We start from the raw sequence: 15,980 nt of genomic DNA, 5'->3' as shown, positions 1-15,980 counted from the left end.
CATCACACACAACAGCTAGAGGCATGGCTGTGCATGCCCCTTCTGTCCCCTTGTTGCCAGTAGCTTCTCTATTAAAAGTTGTTGGGATTAAATTTTCCAGGCAGATAAACACTCACACACCCCTGGAAGGCAGCTACAGTGCAGTTGAATCACAGCTGCCACTTCAAAACACCCAGCCCTGAAGACCAAGGCAGACCATCAAGAGTACCATCAGCCACCAAGAGGAGTCCACAGAAGATGCACCTCAGCTCCCTTGGCTTAGCAAGGCTCCACTCATCACTCTGGAAGAAACCCTTGTACAGCAGAACCCTAAGCCAGAAAGACATTGGAAATCAGAGCTGTGGGCCACCTTTGAAATACATAAATTTTCTTCCACTACCCTTCCTCCCCAGAAAAGCAACTTCCCATAAAGTCTCCTACAAACCTCTGTGTTTGTTCAGATCGGCTTTCACTAACGAATAAACCTGCGGGGAATGAAACAGCAGAAAAGGGAACATGTTAATTCAGTGCGTGCCCTCCTGAGCCTAGCATTACGGCAGCGGATATGTGTATTTTTGTCCTGCTTCCTCTGAGATATTTTTAGCTGCTCAAGTGACTTGTGGCAGTTCCCCGAGGCCAGAGTGATTCATATGGTTTGGGAGAAGGGCTGCAGAGACAGTGCTGGAGTGCTCTTTGGGAAAGGAGAGTCATCCCAAAAAAATCAAGAACTGGTTTCAAAGGACTTTGAAAAATGGAGCAGTATTTCCAGAATGAGGGTTTTGGCTCTGGCTAAACTGGAGCTGTTGAATTTTCTGATTATTATATCATGAGGGGAGGGATCTATTTTTTCTGATGTTGGTGAAAGTGAGTGATTAATATCACGGGCTGGGTACAGGCAATGTGCAGTGCAAGACTGCACCATGGAAACTCCCTCTCTCCTCAGTCATCAGCATCTTTTAACTCTGCCCTGGGTACCATCTGCCATTTTTGTCCTGCCTTCCTTCCCTGCAGCCCAGTCTCCACCAGCACACAGTCCTCCTCCTCCAGACCTCCAACCCATTTATGTCTGACATGTCAGTTCCTATGAGGGACTTCTAGAGGCCTTTTCAAGCTCTCCTTTGCAGACAAGTGGACTTTTGTAGCATCTGTGAAGTTCAGATACCAAAGGGAGGTAGAGACCCTTCTGATCCTCCAAATCTCATTGTGCCTTCCAGCAGGGCCCCCCTAAGATGCTGTTCAAGAACTGCCTTCCTCTAGACTGACAAAAACCAGAGCAAGGAACCTGGTATTAATCCATGAAGAGGTGAGATGAGGTTCATTCAGAAGGTCCTTCCTCTAGTCCTTCTCATTCCTTTACTTTGGAACAGGGCACACCCCAAATGGATTTAGGTCTCCCACTGAGCCCCTGTGAGATGAGATGAGTGTGGGGGTGGAAGAGTATTTTGATGTTTTTCTGCTATCTGGAAGAAAGTTAGGAGAGAAGGTTGCCTATCACGCTGGGAGAGAAGGTTGCCAGCATGTCATGGTAAGGGCAGTAGTTGGCAAGCCTGTCCAGCAACTCATTTCCAGAGAGAGCAACCTATGGGACAACAACGAAGAATGGAAATTATCGGAGAGGGGAGAAGCAGCTCAAGCAGTGACCAGAGCAACCTCCCTCCATCACCAGTCCTTGCAGAGCAGAGTCAGGAGTGTTGCTGATGACTGCTGCAAGATGTAAGAGTGCTATGGGAAGAGGTAAAGAATTAGGGGTCTCCTGGCAGGAAGGATCTTAAGAAGGTGTATTGGTTTTGTGTAGCAAGGTTTTGGTAGCGAGGATGGGGGTCCAGGGGTGGCTTCTGCGAGAAGCTGCCAGAAGCTTCCCCCATGTCCAATAAAGCCAATGCCAACTGGCTTCAAGATGGACCCACCGCTGGCCAAGGCCAAGCCAATCAGCCATGGTGGTAGTGCCTCTGGGATGATATAGTTAAAAAGGAAAAAAACCCCAAACAAACAAAAACTAGGAGCAGCGTTTTCAGCCAGAGAGAGGAGCGAGATGTGAGAGGAGCAACTCTGCAGACACAAAGGTCAGTGCAAAAGGAGGGACAGGAGGTGCTCCAGGTGCCGGAGCAGAGATTCCCTTGCAGCCTGTGGAGAAGACCATGATGACACAGGCTGCCCCCCTGCAGCACGTGGAGGATGATGGTGGAACAGAGATCCACCTGTAGCCCATGGAGGTCCATGGTGGAGAAGATATCTAGCTTCAGCCTGTGAAGGACCCCAGACCAGAGGAGGTGGAGGCAACTGAAGGAGGCTGTGACCCCCTGGGAAGCCCATGCTGGAGCAGGCTCCTGGCAGGACCTGTGGCCCCGTGGAGAGAGGAGCCCACGCCAGAGCAGGTTTGCTGGCAGAACTTGTGACCCCATGGGGACCCCGTGCTGGAGTAGTCTGGTCCTGAAGGTCTGCACCCCATGGGAGGGACCCACACTGGAGCAGTTGGTGAAGAACTGCAGCCCATGGGAAGGAGTCACGTTGGAGAAGTTGGTGGAGGACTGTCTGCCATGGGAGGGACCCCACGCTGGAGCAGGGGCAGAGTGTGAGGAGTCCTCCCCCTGAGGAGGGAGGAGCAGCAGAGACACCGTGTGATGAACTGACCACAACCCTCATTCCCCGTCCCCCTGTGCCGCTGGGGCAGAGGAGGGAGAGAAATGGGGGTGAAGTTGGGCCTGGGAAGGAGGGAGGGGTGGGGGGAGGTGTTTTAAGACTTGGGTTTATTTCTCATTGCTCTACTCTGTTTTGTTTGATGATAAATTAGATTGATTTTTCTAAATTGAGTCTGTTCTGCCTGTCACAGTAATTGGTGAACGATCTCTCCCTGTCTTTATCTTGACCCACGAGCCTTTCATTATATTTTCTCTCCCCTGTCCAGCTGAGGAGGGGGAGCGATAGAACGGCTTTGGGGGGCACCTGGCCTCTAGCCAGGGCCAACTCACCATAGAAGGTAGAGAAAACCTTGAGGCAGAGAGAGCAAGGGAAGACAACCCTTGGCCAATGCTCTCTGCCTGGCATAAGGTTCTGAAAGTCACGTCTTTGGGACAGCCCTTGGGGCTGAAGCAGAAGCCAGGCTTCCAGCCTCAGTTCTCAATTTCCCTGGTCGTGTGGATTCTGCTGGACTCTAAACATCCCTCAGCAGCAGTGTTTTGTGGCCAGATAATGCCTGGCTGCTCTTGTACGTATGTTGTTAGAGATTGTAAGTGACACAACTATACAGGGCAGTTCCTTGATCAATGGGTCCTTCATGAGGTATTTTTGCAATGGACAGGAGCCAGTGAGATCATGTGCTTAGAAGTCAATTACCATCTTTTGCCGTCACAGGCTTGGACACGGCAGTCAGGCTCCAGAAGTTATTTACTGCAAACCAGCCAAGCCCTTTGGCAAAGCAGCTGGTGAACACCACCGCCAAAGGCAAATGCTGAGTCCAGGATCTTTCTCCCCATGACCAGAACTGCTACAAAACCAGCTTCTTCAAGCCCTGTCTTGCCTGGGACTCAACCTTAATCCACCCTTACAGAGCAGAGAAGAAGCAAGTCAATGGAACCTGCACTTGCTTGGTCTGCTCCGCAGTGAACATAGTAGCAATGGCTCCTGCTGCCAGCCCACACTGCTGAATTGCCACATCTTGGCCCCAAACTGGTGGGTTGGATGGTGGAAACTTGGGGTGATAGACTGCAGCCAGAAGAAAAGGCTGCTCCTTGCGACAGGAACAGAAATAAAACACTCTTCCAAGCCTGGTACCTGATAAACATGGTTGTCATCCAGGAATGGCAGGAAACTGCTTTACACCTTCACTGCAAAGATTGTTCCTCCACAGATCATGGCCACATGGGAAAAGTTCATTTTTCAGATTGTACCCTGGAAAAGCAATGGACAGTGAAAGGTGACCACAATATTGATTAAACCCTGAGGACATGCCAAGCTCTGCAGAGGAGGTATGTGGTGTTTAGCCAAGTGTTAAATAGATGCACAAAGTCCTTCAAGTGCAGTGAAGGCAGCCTGGGTTGAGGAGTCTGCCCACTGCTAGCAGAGGTAGCTGCAGGACTAGAGAATGAAGCACCCCCCCTCCTGAGACCCTCCCTGAGGTTCAGGTGGAGCCACAAAGCAAGAAATAGAGCACGTGGGAAAATGGGTTTCAGGATAAAACCTCACCACAGAGCAGTCAAGTTGTTCTGGGAGAAAGTTTCCCACTGGAGAGTGTGGTCACACTGGAACCAAAACTTTTCTTAAGAGCAAGCCAAAATGAAATGACTGATTTCTAATTTCTCACTGTGGCAGGACAGTTTCATTTGGAGTTTATAGACTATGCATTTCAATGTTTTAAATGAATGGTTTAATAATAATGTCCTAATTCAACAGTATATTAAATTTGATGCTCTGGCTAAATAGACTTCTGATTACATTAATGTTTATGTTCTGACATTAACAGAAAGAAACAACTCAATGTTACTGAGTGGAAATTTGTTATCATATTTCTTCTGGGGTAAATGCCAACATTTTGGGTTTTCCTTCAAATTTAGAACTTCACTCAGTCATAGAATAGAATAGACCAGTTAGAAAGGACCTACAATCATCATCTAGCCCAACTGCCTCACCACCTCATGGCTGACCAAGTGTTAAAGCATATTACTAAGGGTATTGTCCAAATGCCTTTTAAATACTGACAGGCATGGGGCATCGACCACCACTCCAGGGTGCCTGTTCCAGTGTTTGACCACCCTCTCATAGAGAAATGTTTCCTCATGTCAAGTCTGAACCTCCTCTGATGCAGCTTTTCTCCAAACCAGACAAACCCAGTGTCCTCAGCCGCTCCTCACAGGACATGTCACCACCTTCGTTGCCCTCCACTGGATGCATTCAAGGACCTTCACATCCTTTTTAAATACTGGGGCTCAGCACTGCACACAGTCCTCAAAGTGAGGCCGCACCAACAGTTAAAGTCATCATGGGTTAAAATCATAACGTGGCCTGAAAAACAGGGACTTAAGACACGTGCATCTACTCCCCAGGTTGGCGCAGAGCAGCTTTTCTGAGCTGCATGACTTGCGTAAGGCAACAAGAAACCAAACCACAGGTCAATAAATAAATAGCAAAGAGGATGAAGAGTAAAAGTCATTTGGAGGAAGAGCTGAGACAGGCTGCCAGCACTTGGAAGAAATGGACCACCACAAATGGACCTGGAAATGCCAGGCTTCCTTCAGAGGGTTAAGCACTCATGTGTGAGATGATCCACGTTGCTGAGATGCAGCCCCAGAGCTGAAGTTGCTGGGCAGAGAGGAGGGACCGTCCCCACATCTGGAAGCCAGGCCAAGGCTGATCTCCAGGGCCATTCTAGGGCATCATGTAGAGTTTTGGAGCAAACACGGGCACAGTCCACAACAGATCAACAGATGCAATCACAGCTGAGGCCAGAGTGCTTGTAGCTGGCAGGATTTGATTGAAAATAATAATAATAATAACAATAATAATAATAATAATAGCAGCAACAATAAAACCACCTTTATTTTTAGCTCCTGTTGTTTATCAACAGTTATAATTCCTGGTCAGGTTCAGCTTCTTCCTTGTTTTCCCAACTTGCAGGCCTCAGAGCTGCCCCTGTGCCTCTGCTCCAGAGGCATAAGTTATCATTTCACCCATTTGTCATCTTTCTTCTCTCCCCAACTCCTCCTTTCTCCTTCATCTCAGCATCCAGCTCATCTCAGCAGAGGAAAGAGGCTGAAATGGAGGCTGTGGAAAAAAAGGCAGAAATTACACCCAGGAAGTCCAGCGTAAGAGACATGCCAGGGAGCAAAGCAGCATGAAAATCTGTATTTATTGAATGGAAGTAAATGCTACCAGCAGCCTGGGACACCATCTTTCTAAGTACTATGCAAAGTAGTGGTTGAACTCCCATGCAGCGCCCTACCTTAGTGCTTGAATGAGCTCTGGGATTAGAAAGCACCAAGCAGAAAGCAGCCAGCTCCCACCCTGCGTTTTCAGTGCGTTAGCAGAAACACCCCAGCCAGCCCAGCATCCCACACTCCAGCATGAGAGACGCTCATCTCCGAGACACTTGTCTTTTCCTTTACAACTTGCTGCCCAATATTTCTGAGGAAATAACCCTCTCAGAGGCCAGGGATTGAGTTCAGAGTCCTGGTGTGTTACTGCTGCTCTCATGCAATCTTCCTTGGTGCTATAATGTAATAACTAGTTTAGCTGTTTATTTTCAGCTTTATCAGTAGCTGCTAGATGTGTTCTGAACCAGTCACCAGGGAAGAAATAAGATAGAAGTGCCCATCTCTGTGTAGAAATCAGAGTCGGGCTGTATGTGAGGGGAATCATGATTTGCAATGATATAAAGCTTAGGAAAAACAAAGTACTGCTGTTGAAATACATAAATACTTAGAATCTGCGTATCAAACCAACCATAGAATCATACTTATTCATTTTCAAAAGAAATAGAAAAGATTCCCACATCAAAAGCAATAATAAGTCAGAGTCATGGTAGGAAATATGCTGTGGATCGTTAGTTAACATCATGAAAAGCATTGTAATTATACAAAAATTACAAGTAGTTTCACTGAGAGAGATTGATTACTTATTTACATCAAGAGGAAATGATTTCATAATTCCTGTTCTGGATGTTTCCCAGATTTTATGGCATTATGGTTTTCATTTAGTTTTAATTGGCAGAGCAGCAGTAAGCGAAAGGGAGATATACGAAAGGGGCTTTCTCCATGCATTAAAAGTTATATGTTTGGAAACTCAGCTCTGAGCGTAGTGAAAAGAGCTGCATAATCAGGGCTCAGCAAAGCTGGATCCAAAATACCCCAACAAGGAAGGCAGGTTTATGTGACTGCCTTAAAGCCTGGGACTGCCGTGCAAGCTAACAAATTAAACGACAAATGGATGAGAAGTGGCATCCCTGAGCTGTGCCAGCTGCTGTATGGTAAAATCACACAGTTTTTAATGGCAAACCCTTAATCAAACCTCTAGCCCAGCACAGGGACTCCATGAAATCTCTTCCTCTGACCTGAGCCCTTGCAGTAGCTGGGTCTGTATCCCTGCTGCAGCACTGCTGGGGTGTTTTTATCTGCCATGTTGCATCGAGAAAGCCAAATGAAAAAGCACTGGTTGTCATGATGCTCACAACTGATGCCTTATGATATACAACATTCACGCACTTTTCTGGGGATAATAGTGTTAATGTTTTATGGATATTAAAATATCTGGGGGAATCCTTGGCATTCATGGCTTTACTTCCATTTTTAAGTGCAGAAAGTGGCACCAACGTGAGGACAAGTTGTTGCATGGCAGTCTCAGCTTGATCCCTCATCAGAGGTGCCTTTTTCGGTTTGTGGTGGCAGAGAAAGATTTGCCCTTGTGATGCATGGGATCCAGGAAAAAAACATGAATGGACAGAAGCATATCACTGCTAAAATTGTCTCCACGCTCACAAAAGAAAGGTGATGGACTGGTGAAAAGTATTGGAAAGTTTGCAGTTTAACTCTTGCCCTGTGCCCGTGCTGGAGTGGCACAAAACACTTAAACCCAGGATCCTGCCAAGGCGTGGTTGCTTTTGCATTGTGTGCATCCCGTGCTCCTGGGACTCCTCTCCAGGCTCACTGCTTCCAGTCCCAATGGGACAACGCTTTAGGAAACAGGGATGTGAGAATTTGGCTGGATATTTGTCACATCCTCCTCTCTGGTGCCTATTTCCACCCAGCCCTGTGGCCATGGCGCTGAGTGCTGTGCTGAGACATCCCCAAGCTATCCAGAGCTGAGGAGGTCACCGGGCACCACACGCCTCTGCGTTGCGTAAGATGCTCAGCTGGAAGTGGTGACACGGGAGCGAGGAGCCCAGGCTCTGCTGGAGATGCTGCCCCTCTCCAGCCACTCCCTCCTTTGAATTCCAGTCCCATAGCGCTGCACCCCAACTGGTGTGACCAGCTTCCCCACAGCTGCCAAGACCTCCATCTCCTCTGGAAAGTGCTGGGCTTTGTCTCTTCCCATTCCTCCACCTCTGGGCAGCCCCTGGAAATGTTCCCGGTGCAAAGGCAGCAATGTGGGGACAGCCGTGGCAGTCTCAGCCCAACCTGCCTTGTCCCTGGCACCCAGCAGCTCACACCTGAGCTAAAATGCTTCCAAAAGGCCTTCCCAGAGGGAATCCAAGGTCCTGAGCAAGACCAAAACACCCTGCTGCCCTGTCCCAGCGCGGCAGTTTGGCTGCTGCCCACTGAGGAGCTCTCCCATCGCAGCACCCTTCCTGCACAGCGCCGGCTCCCAGAGCAGAGGTTGGGCATGGTTTGTGCCACTCCACAACAGACTGTGTTGGCTTGCCCGGGCTGCAGGAGAGGCCCAGTCCCTGATTTTAGGGATTGCTGAGCCCGGAGGGGTGGAATGACTCACAGTCTGGCTGCCAGATGGGAAGTTACCATTAGCATAAGCCAGGCTAATGGTGCAAGCAAGCTAATATCTATTCTCAGGAGTCAAATAGGAGCAATATACTCACATATGGTACAAAGAGAGATAGAAATGAAACGGGGCTTGGCTCTACCAAGACGAGCCAAAGGCTGCTCTCATTCCCTGCTATCCGCTGGCCAAGCAGTGCCTGAGCACGGGCCAAGTCTCCTGTGCAGACTTTCTGCTTTTGAGCGCACAATTGCTGAGCAGGACCTGGGATTAAGATCGCTCCCTTCCCTTTATATAAATTCCCTTCTCTGAGATGAGTCTGAATGAAGACCTGTGAAACATCTACCCACTTGCCCAAGGGAAGTTTCCTTGATTAATTAGGAGATGTTTCTAACACCACTCCCTACCTCCACACATCTGGCTATTGACTGCCCTCATGCTTCATGAGCCGATTGGAAATGTCCCTCTCCACCTGAGTGACCAAGTTCATGCTCCACCTCAGATCCTTCCCCACTTTGCTCCCCCACCTTTCATAAAAGGCTCAGCAACTGTGCTTTGTGCACTCTTGCAAATGGTACGGGTCCAGATGGCTCCTACGATGCTGTCCTGAGACCAGCCGTGACAGCATTCTCCCACTCTCTGGAGACAGTGGGGTGGGAGCCTCTGACCCTTAACCTGACCTTGGAGGGATGCTGTGACACCAGCTGACATGTCGCTCTCCAAGGAAATGATGCTTTGCTCCCCATCCGGTCATCGCATGGGGCTCCCAGAGATGTCCTCTTCCCCAGTTGTGGCCAGGAGACACATTAACACTCTGGGAGCCTGTGAGACCAGAAATATAGTGTTAAAGGCTCCAACCTCGTTTCCAATCCAAAGACAGCATCCATCACTGGCTCCCCTCTGCAGTAAATTCCTCAGGCTGTGCACATGCTGAGTGAAGAAATATTTCCTCTTCTTTGTTTTAAGTTTATTGCCCTTCATTCCGGGAGAGTCCTTCCTCTCCTGTCTGAGGCAGGATGAACTGGAGGGACCAAGCAACCTTGCTGATACCCTACAGACTCTAACTGACCTTGATTACCACCTCTCCAGCTTTCCAGTCCTTACACCACAGACTCTCTACATGGAGAACATCTAGTCCAGCAGCCTGGGGTGGGAGTCAGGTGCTTGAACGCAGGCACCCAGTGCTGTTTTAGACATATTAGGGTAGCTAAAGCACCCATGACCCAGCGCAGGGCTCCCACAGATCTGATCTGAAGACAGAAGTCAGGTAGGACATCCCAGGTCATCTCTGAAGACACTAAATGCCAATATCTATGCGTGTGAACTCCATACTAAACCCCAGCATTAGGGCCACAATACAGCTCCCCAGATGATCATACCCAAAGACAGTACCTAAAGTGACCAGACCAGATGTAGGGTGGACTTCTGGAGCTGTTGTTCAGTGGTCTTTTTAACAGGCATGCCCTAGCTGCTGCAAGGGAGGAGTTACTGAAGCCTCACTATGCAAGACCCAGTCTGTGCAACCACTGGTCCCTCCTGCCGTAGACATCCTCAAACCTGGAAGGTGCAGGAGGAGCAGATCCCAGGCAAGACCCTGTCCTGTAAGGGTGTTCACCTCACACATGGGGAGTGATGCCCGAGCTATTAGCCCTAACTGCAGGATGTTTGATCCCCAGTAGCTGTATCATCACCCCAGCTCTCACCTTGGACACAGATGTACATCACATTTTCCTTTCTGCAGAGGTGGCCGCTTGCCACGGTGTCAGAGGAAGGAATGTATTAGTCCGCTCCCCCAAGGACAGAGCAGTGGTATGTTTTCTATCCTGGTCTTATTTCCCACCTGGTATTTTGCATCACACTGCACAGCTTCCTCCTTAGCCTGGGGTGAAGGTCAGCCAGCATGGTGGGAGCTGAGGGAGAAGGAACAGAAACAACCACAGGGTGAAACAGTCTGGTACCAGGGCATGTCCAGGCACAAATACCCCCAGCTGAAAGCAAAACACAGGAAATATAGGTTGTCCCTGCCCTTCGTGGCCATAGGTCACCTTACAAAAGCCAGGAGGTAGCTCCAGACAGCATGGCCATCAGGACTGACCCAAGAACCAAAGGTTCCCCTCTAGGCAGGGGCCCAGCTGGTCAAAATCAGAGTCTCAGGGTGGGGGACAAGTCAGCCTTCTCCCAGCTCCCACGAGAGGCTTCAGATCAGGGGACATTGGAGACAGGACCAGGAGAAAAGGCTGTCCCGGAGAAGCACAGGAGCACCTGAGCCACCATCCCAATCCTCTGATGAGAAACATCTGCACTTCCAGGGATGAGCAGCCACAAGACTTGTGCCATGGGCTGCAGTCTCACAGCCCCTTGGGGTCAGCCCCCTCAGACCACCATCCACGTTTCTGAAAGCCATTGCCCCATTCATTACCCTTTTGGGAGAAAAATGAGAAAAACTTCCCTTCCCTCTAGAGCTAACCTAGCAGCTTTGAGCCCATCAGGGTTATTTTTGTGGATTGTACTGGGAAGGTCAGATTTGGGTTGAGCTGGAACTTGAACAACGGCTCGATAGTGCTGGGACCTGCTGAGCCAGTACAGCACAATCTCTTTGTCTGCTGGAGCATTGCTCAAATCAAAGGATGTTTACCCAGCTTGTGGGGGATCACTTGATTGGAAATTACATCCCCAGAGCTCCAGTCATGCTTGTCTGCCTGCCAGCTCTCCCCACCTCCTCCAGAGCCTTGACCACATCTAAGGCTCCCAGAATAGCGCAGGACTAAGCAGATGCAAACAGATAACAATTCAGGCCCTACTTGAATTCTCTGCTGCTCTCTCTTGTTCCTCCAGCCACTCTGGCGGACGCCAGCTTTCTCTGGAGATGTCACATAGATGTCACCTGTGAAGAGGTCACCACTGGAAGAGCTGTCACTCACCCAAACAGCTCATGGCAGGAGCAGCTTTACGAGCACATGGAAAATGCCTGGAGAAGGTGGATGACACAGCTAAGGACTCTTCTGAGAGGTGGTCCTGCACTGCCGTGGTCCCATCAGTGAGTCTAGGGTTTACCTGTTCCTCCAGCAAAGATGCCAAGCCTATGTCAAGTCAGACAAGTTGCCCATGAGGCCATGCAGCCCAAAAACCCCACTGTCCAATTTCTGACATGTAAATAAAATAGGTTTTTAGCATCTGTCTGGCTGCCTTTCTTATTCTAAGGTGCACCCTTTCCCAGTAAACACAGCCATCTCTGGACACTGCCACTGAACTGAGATCGCAAGGAAGAGGCTGGTTGCTGCAGCGCGTTGTTACTGCTGCAGAAGACTGCATCCTTCCGACTGCAGTGATCAGCTGTCAGGGAAATCAAAATGACTCAGGATAGCAGGGTAACTTGAGCTGTATATCAGACAGTTAATGAATCTACAAGAAGACCATGCTTTGCACTTTAACAATCCCTTTCATCTGCAGAGCCCAGAGCACTTGAAAATGTTTATAAATAAGCCTGCCACATCTCTCCAGAGGAGACTTTATTCCTCTTTTAACACTGGCCAACTGCACAGGAAAGAGTCGAGCAACTCAGCAAAGACCTGAGTTTGATGCTGGGAGCAGAGACCCCCATCTCCTGCTGCTCTGGCTCCTGGGTCAAAGAGCCAATGCCCCATGACATCTTGATGCCAGACTCAGGACTGACAAAAAGGGCATCTCCTGAGGACTTTAACAACGACCACGCAGCCTGGTCCCAGAAGTGGTGTTCCTCAACATTAACACATTTATCAGATGTCCTCATCTTGTGTTTCCTTCATGAGCCATTCCCAGGGACACAACCTCCCTTGTGGAGCACAGAGAAGAAAACCACAGGGTATCCTAAAATCTCCAGACAACCAAGGCAAGCAAGCACAGCAATACAGTGATTTTGCCTGCCCTGAACATGGCTGCACTCCTGCTTTCCAGAATCCAGTCTGCTTCAACAGAAGTGCCAGAAAATAGTTTTTAGCCATCCCAGTGTTTAAGGGCATGACAAGTGTGGGAGCTGAACAGCCTCCCATGGGAGGCAGTGGTGTAGGAGGTCCTGTCCTCGGTCAGCCCTTTCCTGGATGATGTTTCCCTGTGCCGCCCACAGCAGCCACCCAGCCTCCTTCAGCTCCTCTTGCCGCAGAGACTAAATCTGCCCAGATCACATCCCGGGGGTCACTTCTGCAGTGCTGCACAAGAGACAAGTCTCTGCTGCCCTACGGGAAGTCTACAGCAGCCAGCATGAGATGGTGCAGTCTCACCTGGCAGAAGGGCTCAGGGAAGCAATGGGTTTGTCCTTTGAGCCCTTTGGGAGACGCAGGAACTTCTTTCCTCCCTGTGCCAGCCCACAGGGTTCAAACCAGTGCATGCATATTGGTCTGAAAGCACAGATCGAGTCCCAGGCAGCAGCAAGCTGCAGAGAGCCAACCTGCCACCCTCCTGTGACATTGTCACCTCTGGCTGGCATTGCAGCCACAGCTCCCACACTTCGCTCCAGATGCAGGTCCCCAACACGGTGTGCTGTCACCAGAGGGCACCCCCATCTCCTTGTGCACCACGCTGCAGAGCTCTGCTCAGGGAATCATCAGCAAGAAAGGGAGAGCCCAAGGGCCTCCAAAGTCCAGCCCTCCAGCACAGACATGGTGGAATCCTTGGTTTAAAGGGACCAAGAAAGCCCTGCCAGGTCCCACCAGGCAGGTCCAGGGTACCTGCACCTCCTGCAGCACTGGTGGGACAGCAGAGGGACTGTGTGCTCAGCTCTCTCCAAAAAAAGCACCATCCCCTCACTTCTGGCTCAGCACCAGGGTTGGGAGTTGGGGCCTTCGTGCATTTTGGGTCCTTTTGCCTCCCATCACAGGTTGCTGCGAGACATCCCAAGGGGCAAGTGTCTGGACACAGGGGCAGGAAGCGAGGTCCAGCCAAGCCAGGGCAGAGATGCAGAGGTCAGAGGCAAGTTCTGGTTGACCTCATGGGCAGGTCAGTCATTCCCAGTCTGTGGGGTGTACTGGCGGGGACTGGGTCTGTGAGCACAGGCAGGAGGCTCCAAGGGGCTCTCCATGCCAACAGCCGGCCCTGAATGAAGCATGGGATGGCTGAGACCCTCCAGTGCAGGTCGCTGCAGACCCACACATCCATCAGCAGCAGTGCTGGTGGCCCCAGCCTCCAGCCCACACTATGCCAGGGTGGGGAAGAGACCCAGAGGGGCTGTACATCCCCCAAACCACTTAGAGGAACAAATCAGGGCCATCTGTGGTGGGTGGGCTCCAACCCACAGGCATCCATGGCTCTGCCCTCTCCCAGCTGGCCAGGGAGGCAGCACCAGTGGATGGGAACAGACTCCGGGACGGAGAGGAAAATCAGCCTCCCGTCCCAGCAGCCTTTCCTGCCCTTCCCAGAATAGCTCTGTTGTTCTGCAGCCCCTTGTCTGCTTCATCAACTGAGCTCCCATTAGCTCCTTTTCTGCAGCCTCGTTAGTGTAGGGGATAAATGGACCAATTGTTTCCCCTTCGCCTCGAATGAAGGGGTATTTTGTCTATTAAAAAGTCATGCTGTTAATAAGGATCTTCTCATAGCCAAAAATAACTGAGGCCACGATTGTTTCCTCCCTGCTTCCTTATCTGCGCTGGAGGACTCACAAGGAGACTCGCATTCAGACCAGATGCAGCTCTGTGCTAAAAATATGCCTTGGAGCAAGAAGCAACGACGTCGCAAGAGCAGCAAAGGGCATTAGCAAAGCACTCAGACATGCAGAAGCAACAGACCACACTTCAAGAGCATCTGCAGATGTTTGCTAAGGATGTCAGGCCTGGGGTGGTGTGTCTATGGAGAAAAGCCCTGCTTTGCCCTGGGGGATGGACACACACCCCCCCCAGCAGCACATTTCACCTCCCCTGGGGGTGGTCACCAAATGTTTCCCTTGCAAAAGCCATGGATGGTGCAGAGGGCAGGTATTGACAGACACCTTTCTACCAGGGAGCCACCAAAAGGGGCTGGTGTTCAACAGTCTCTGGGGGTGGGGTCTCATGTTTTGGGGGTTGTTCAGAGCTCCCTGCAGAGCAGGGAGGACAGCCCAAGGAAACCAAGCCACATGGCAGGAACAGCTTCCAGCCAAGCAGGCTGCATCAGCCATCAGCTGATGTTTGGCTGGATCAGCTGGATCAGCTCCAGTTTGGTTGGCCATCCCAGAGCACTCAGACAAAATATTTGTGCCACCCAAATAGCCCAGATGCCTTTTCTGCTGATGCAGGATGGGCTGTTGGAGCTCAAAGTGGCCATGCAGGACACACACAGCCACCCTCCTTGTAACTACCTCCCCCATCCACCAGAACGCCCTGACCTTGGGGGACCCCTCTGCTCCCCAGAGAGCTCCTGGCATGAGGTCCAGTGTTTCTGCACCACCAGCCCTCAGCCCTCCCAGCACCAACATGGGGTGCCAGCCCTGCTCCACAGTCACGTCCATACCTGTCAGGAGGGAGACCAAGGAACCAGGTCAGCATCAGCCATGCCCAAGCAGGTCTCAGAGGTGGCCATCATCCCCCTTCCAAGTCCAGGTAGCATTCTACAAATAGTGCATGCAAGAATTGTGGCCTCCCATCAACTAAAGCCCTATGGACCACTCCCCCCACTCCTTTTCCCAGCTGTTCCTTTACACGATTTAACTGTCTGTAGTTTAAGTTCATCACTTTTCATGGCCAAAAGCCTCTGAGCCGCTCTGAATCCTGGCACTGGAGGGCAGAGGTTGCTCAGGATATGGTGCTGGTGATGCTCTGCCCAGGTCCATCCCCCAGAAGGGCAAGACATGAACTCTTCATAGCAATCTGGGAGGCCAAGTGTGACTCCGCCTTCCTGGGGCAGCCTCTGATGGTCTCCTGACCCCTCCTCTGCGCCAGGCCTCCATGCCCCACGGCAGCCCCCGGGGAAGCCGTGCATCAGATCCAGCCTCGGCCCCTCGGAGCATCCCTGACTCCAGACTCTGCGCCTGCCCACCCACTCCCCAGCCACACAGCTGGGACTTTATTGCAAGAGCATTGCATGGGTTGGGGTGGGGGAAACTCTTCGTTAAAGTGCACAGCAGCTTTGGAAACACTTTGTGTTGCTTTTCCAAGAGCCTGATTTTTGCTTTCTGGCCCAAACACACCACTCATTTTTCTGCAGCAATGAAGATAAACGCCAATAAATCTTCCGCAGTCCTTTCACGGGGCCAAGAGTGATCTCAGCCCTGAAGCATTTCAGTATCCTGCAGTCTGTGTTACACCCTAAGCCCCCGATCCAGCAGACTTACACGGGTCTGTAGCCTCAAACACACAAGTACCTCATTTACGGAGGTACACAGTCCGTCTGAACTCAATGATACCTCTGTGCTCAAGTGTTTTACTGGATCAGCTCCTGAATAAGCAGCCTGTGTGCAGCAGAAAGCACTGCCAGTGCCAAAGCTCCTTTCCCAGCCCTCACAGGACCGCTTCTGAGGACCCAGGTGTTCTGCTGCATTTTGCTCCTTGCAGTGGTCAGCAGCCAGCACGCCGCAGGGTGGGACCCGGCCTTTGTAGCCTCTCATGTGGGTGCCTGTTTGTTTAGCAGGTCAAGGC

The 15,980-nt window shown here is 50.8% G+C and overlaps 1 long non-coding RNA gene across 1 annotated transcript; it reads right to left on the bottom strand.

Moving 5' to 3' along the window:
• Nucleotides 1-2,354: 2,354 nt before the first annotated feature.
• On the bottom strand, nt 2,355-15,372 carry LOC142604641 (uncharacterized). The gene is made up of 3 exons (XR_012838494.1): nt 14,857-15,372; nt 3,751-5,736; nt 2,355-2,567 (listed from the first exon to the last, which is right to left on the bottom strand). It is a non-coding gene; the product is annotated as an uncharacterized LOC142604641 (long non-coding RNA).
• Between the last annotated feature and the right edge of the window lie 608 nt (nt 15,373-15,980).

Source organism: Balearica regulorum, chromosome 20, assembly GCF_011004875.1.
Source record: "Balearica regulorum gibbericeps isolate bBalReg1 chromosome 20, bBalReg1.pri, whole genome shotgun sequence".
Lineage (NCBI taxonomy): Eukaryota > Metazoa > Chordata > Aves > Gruiformes > Gruidae > Balearica > Balearica regulorum.
The sequence above is the reverse complement of the archived record's forward strand: the minus strand, read 5'-3'. Positions and strand labels throughout refer to the sequence as shown.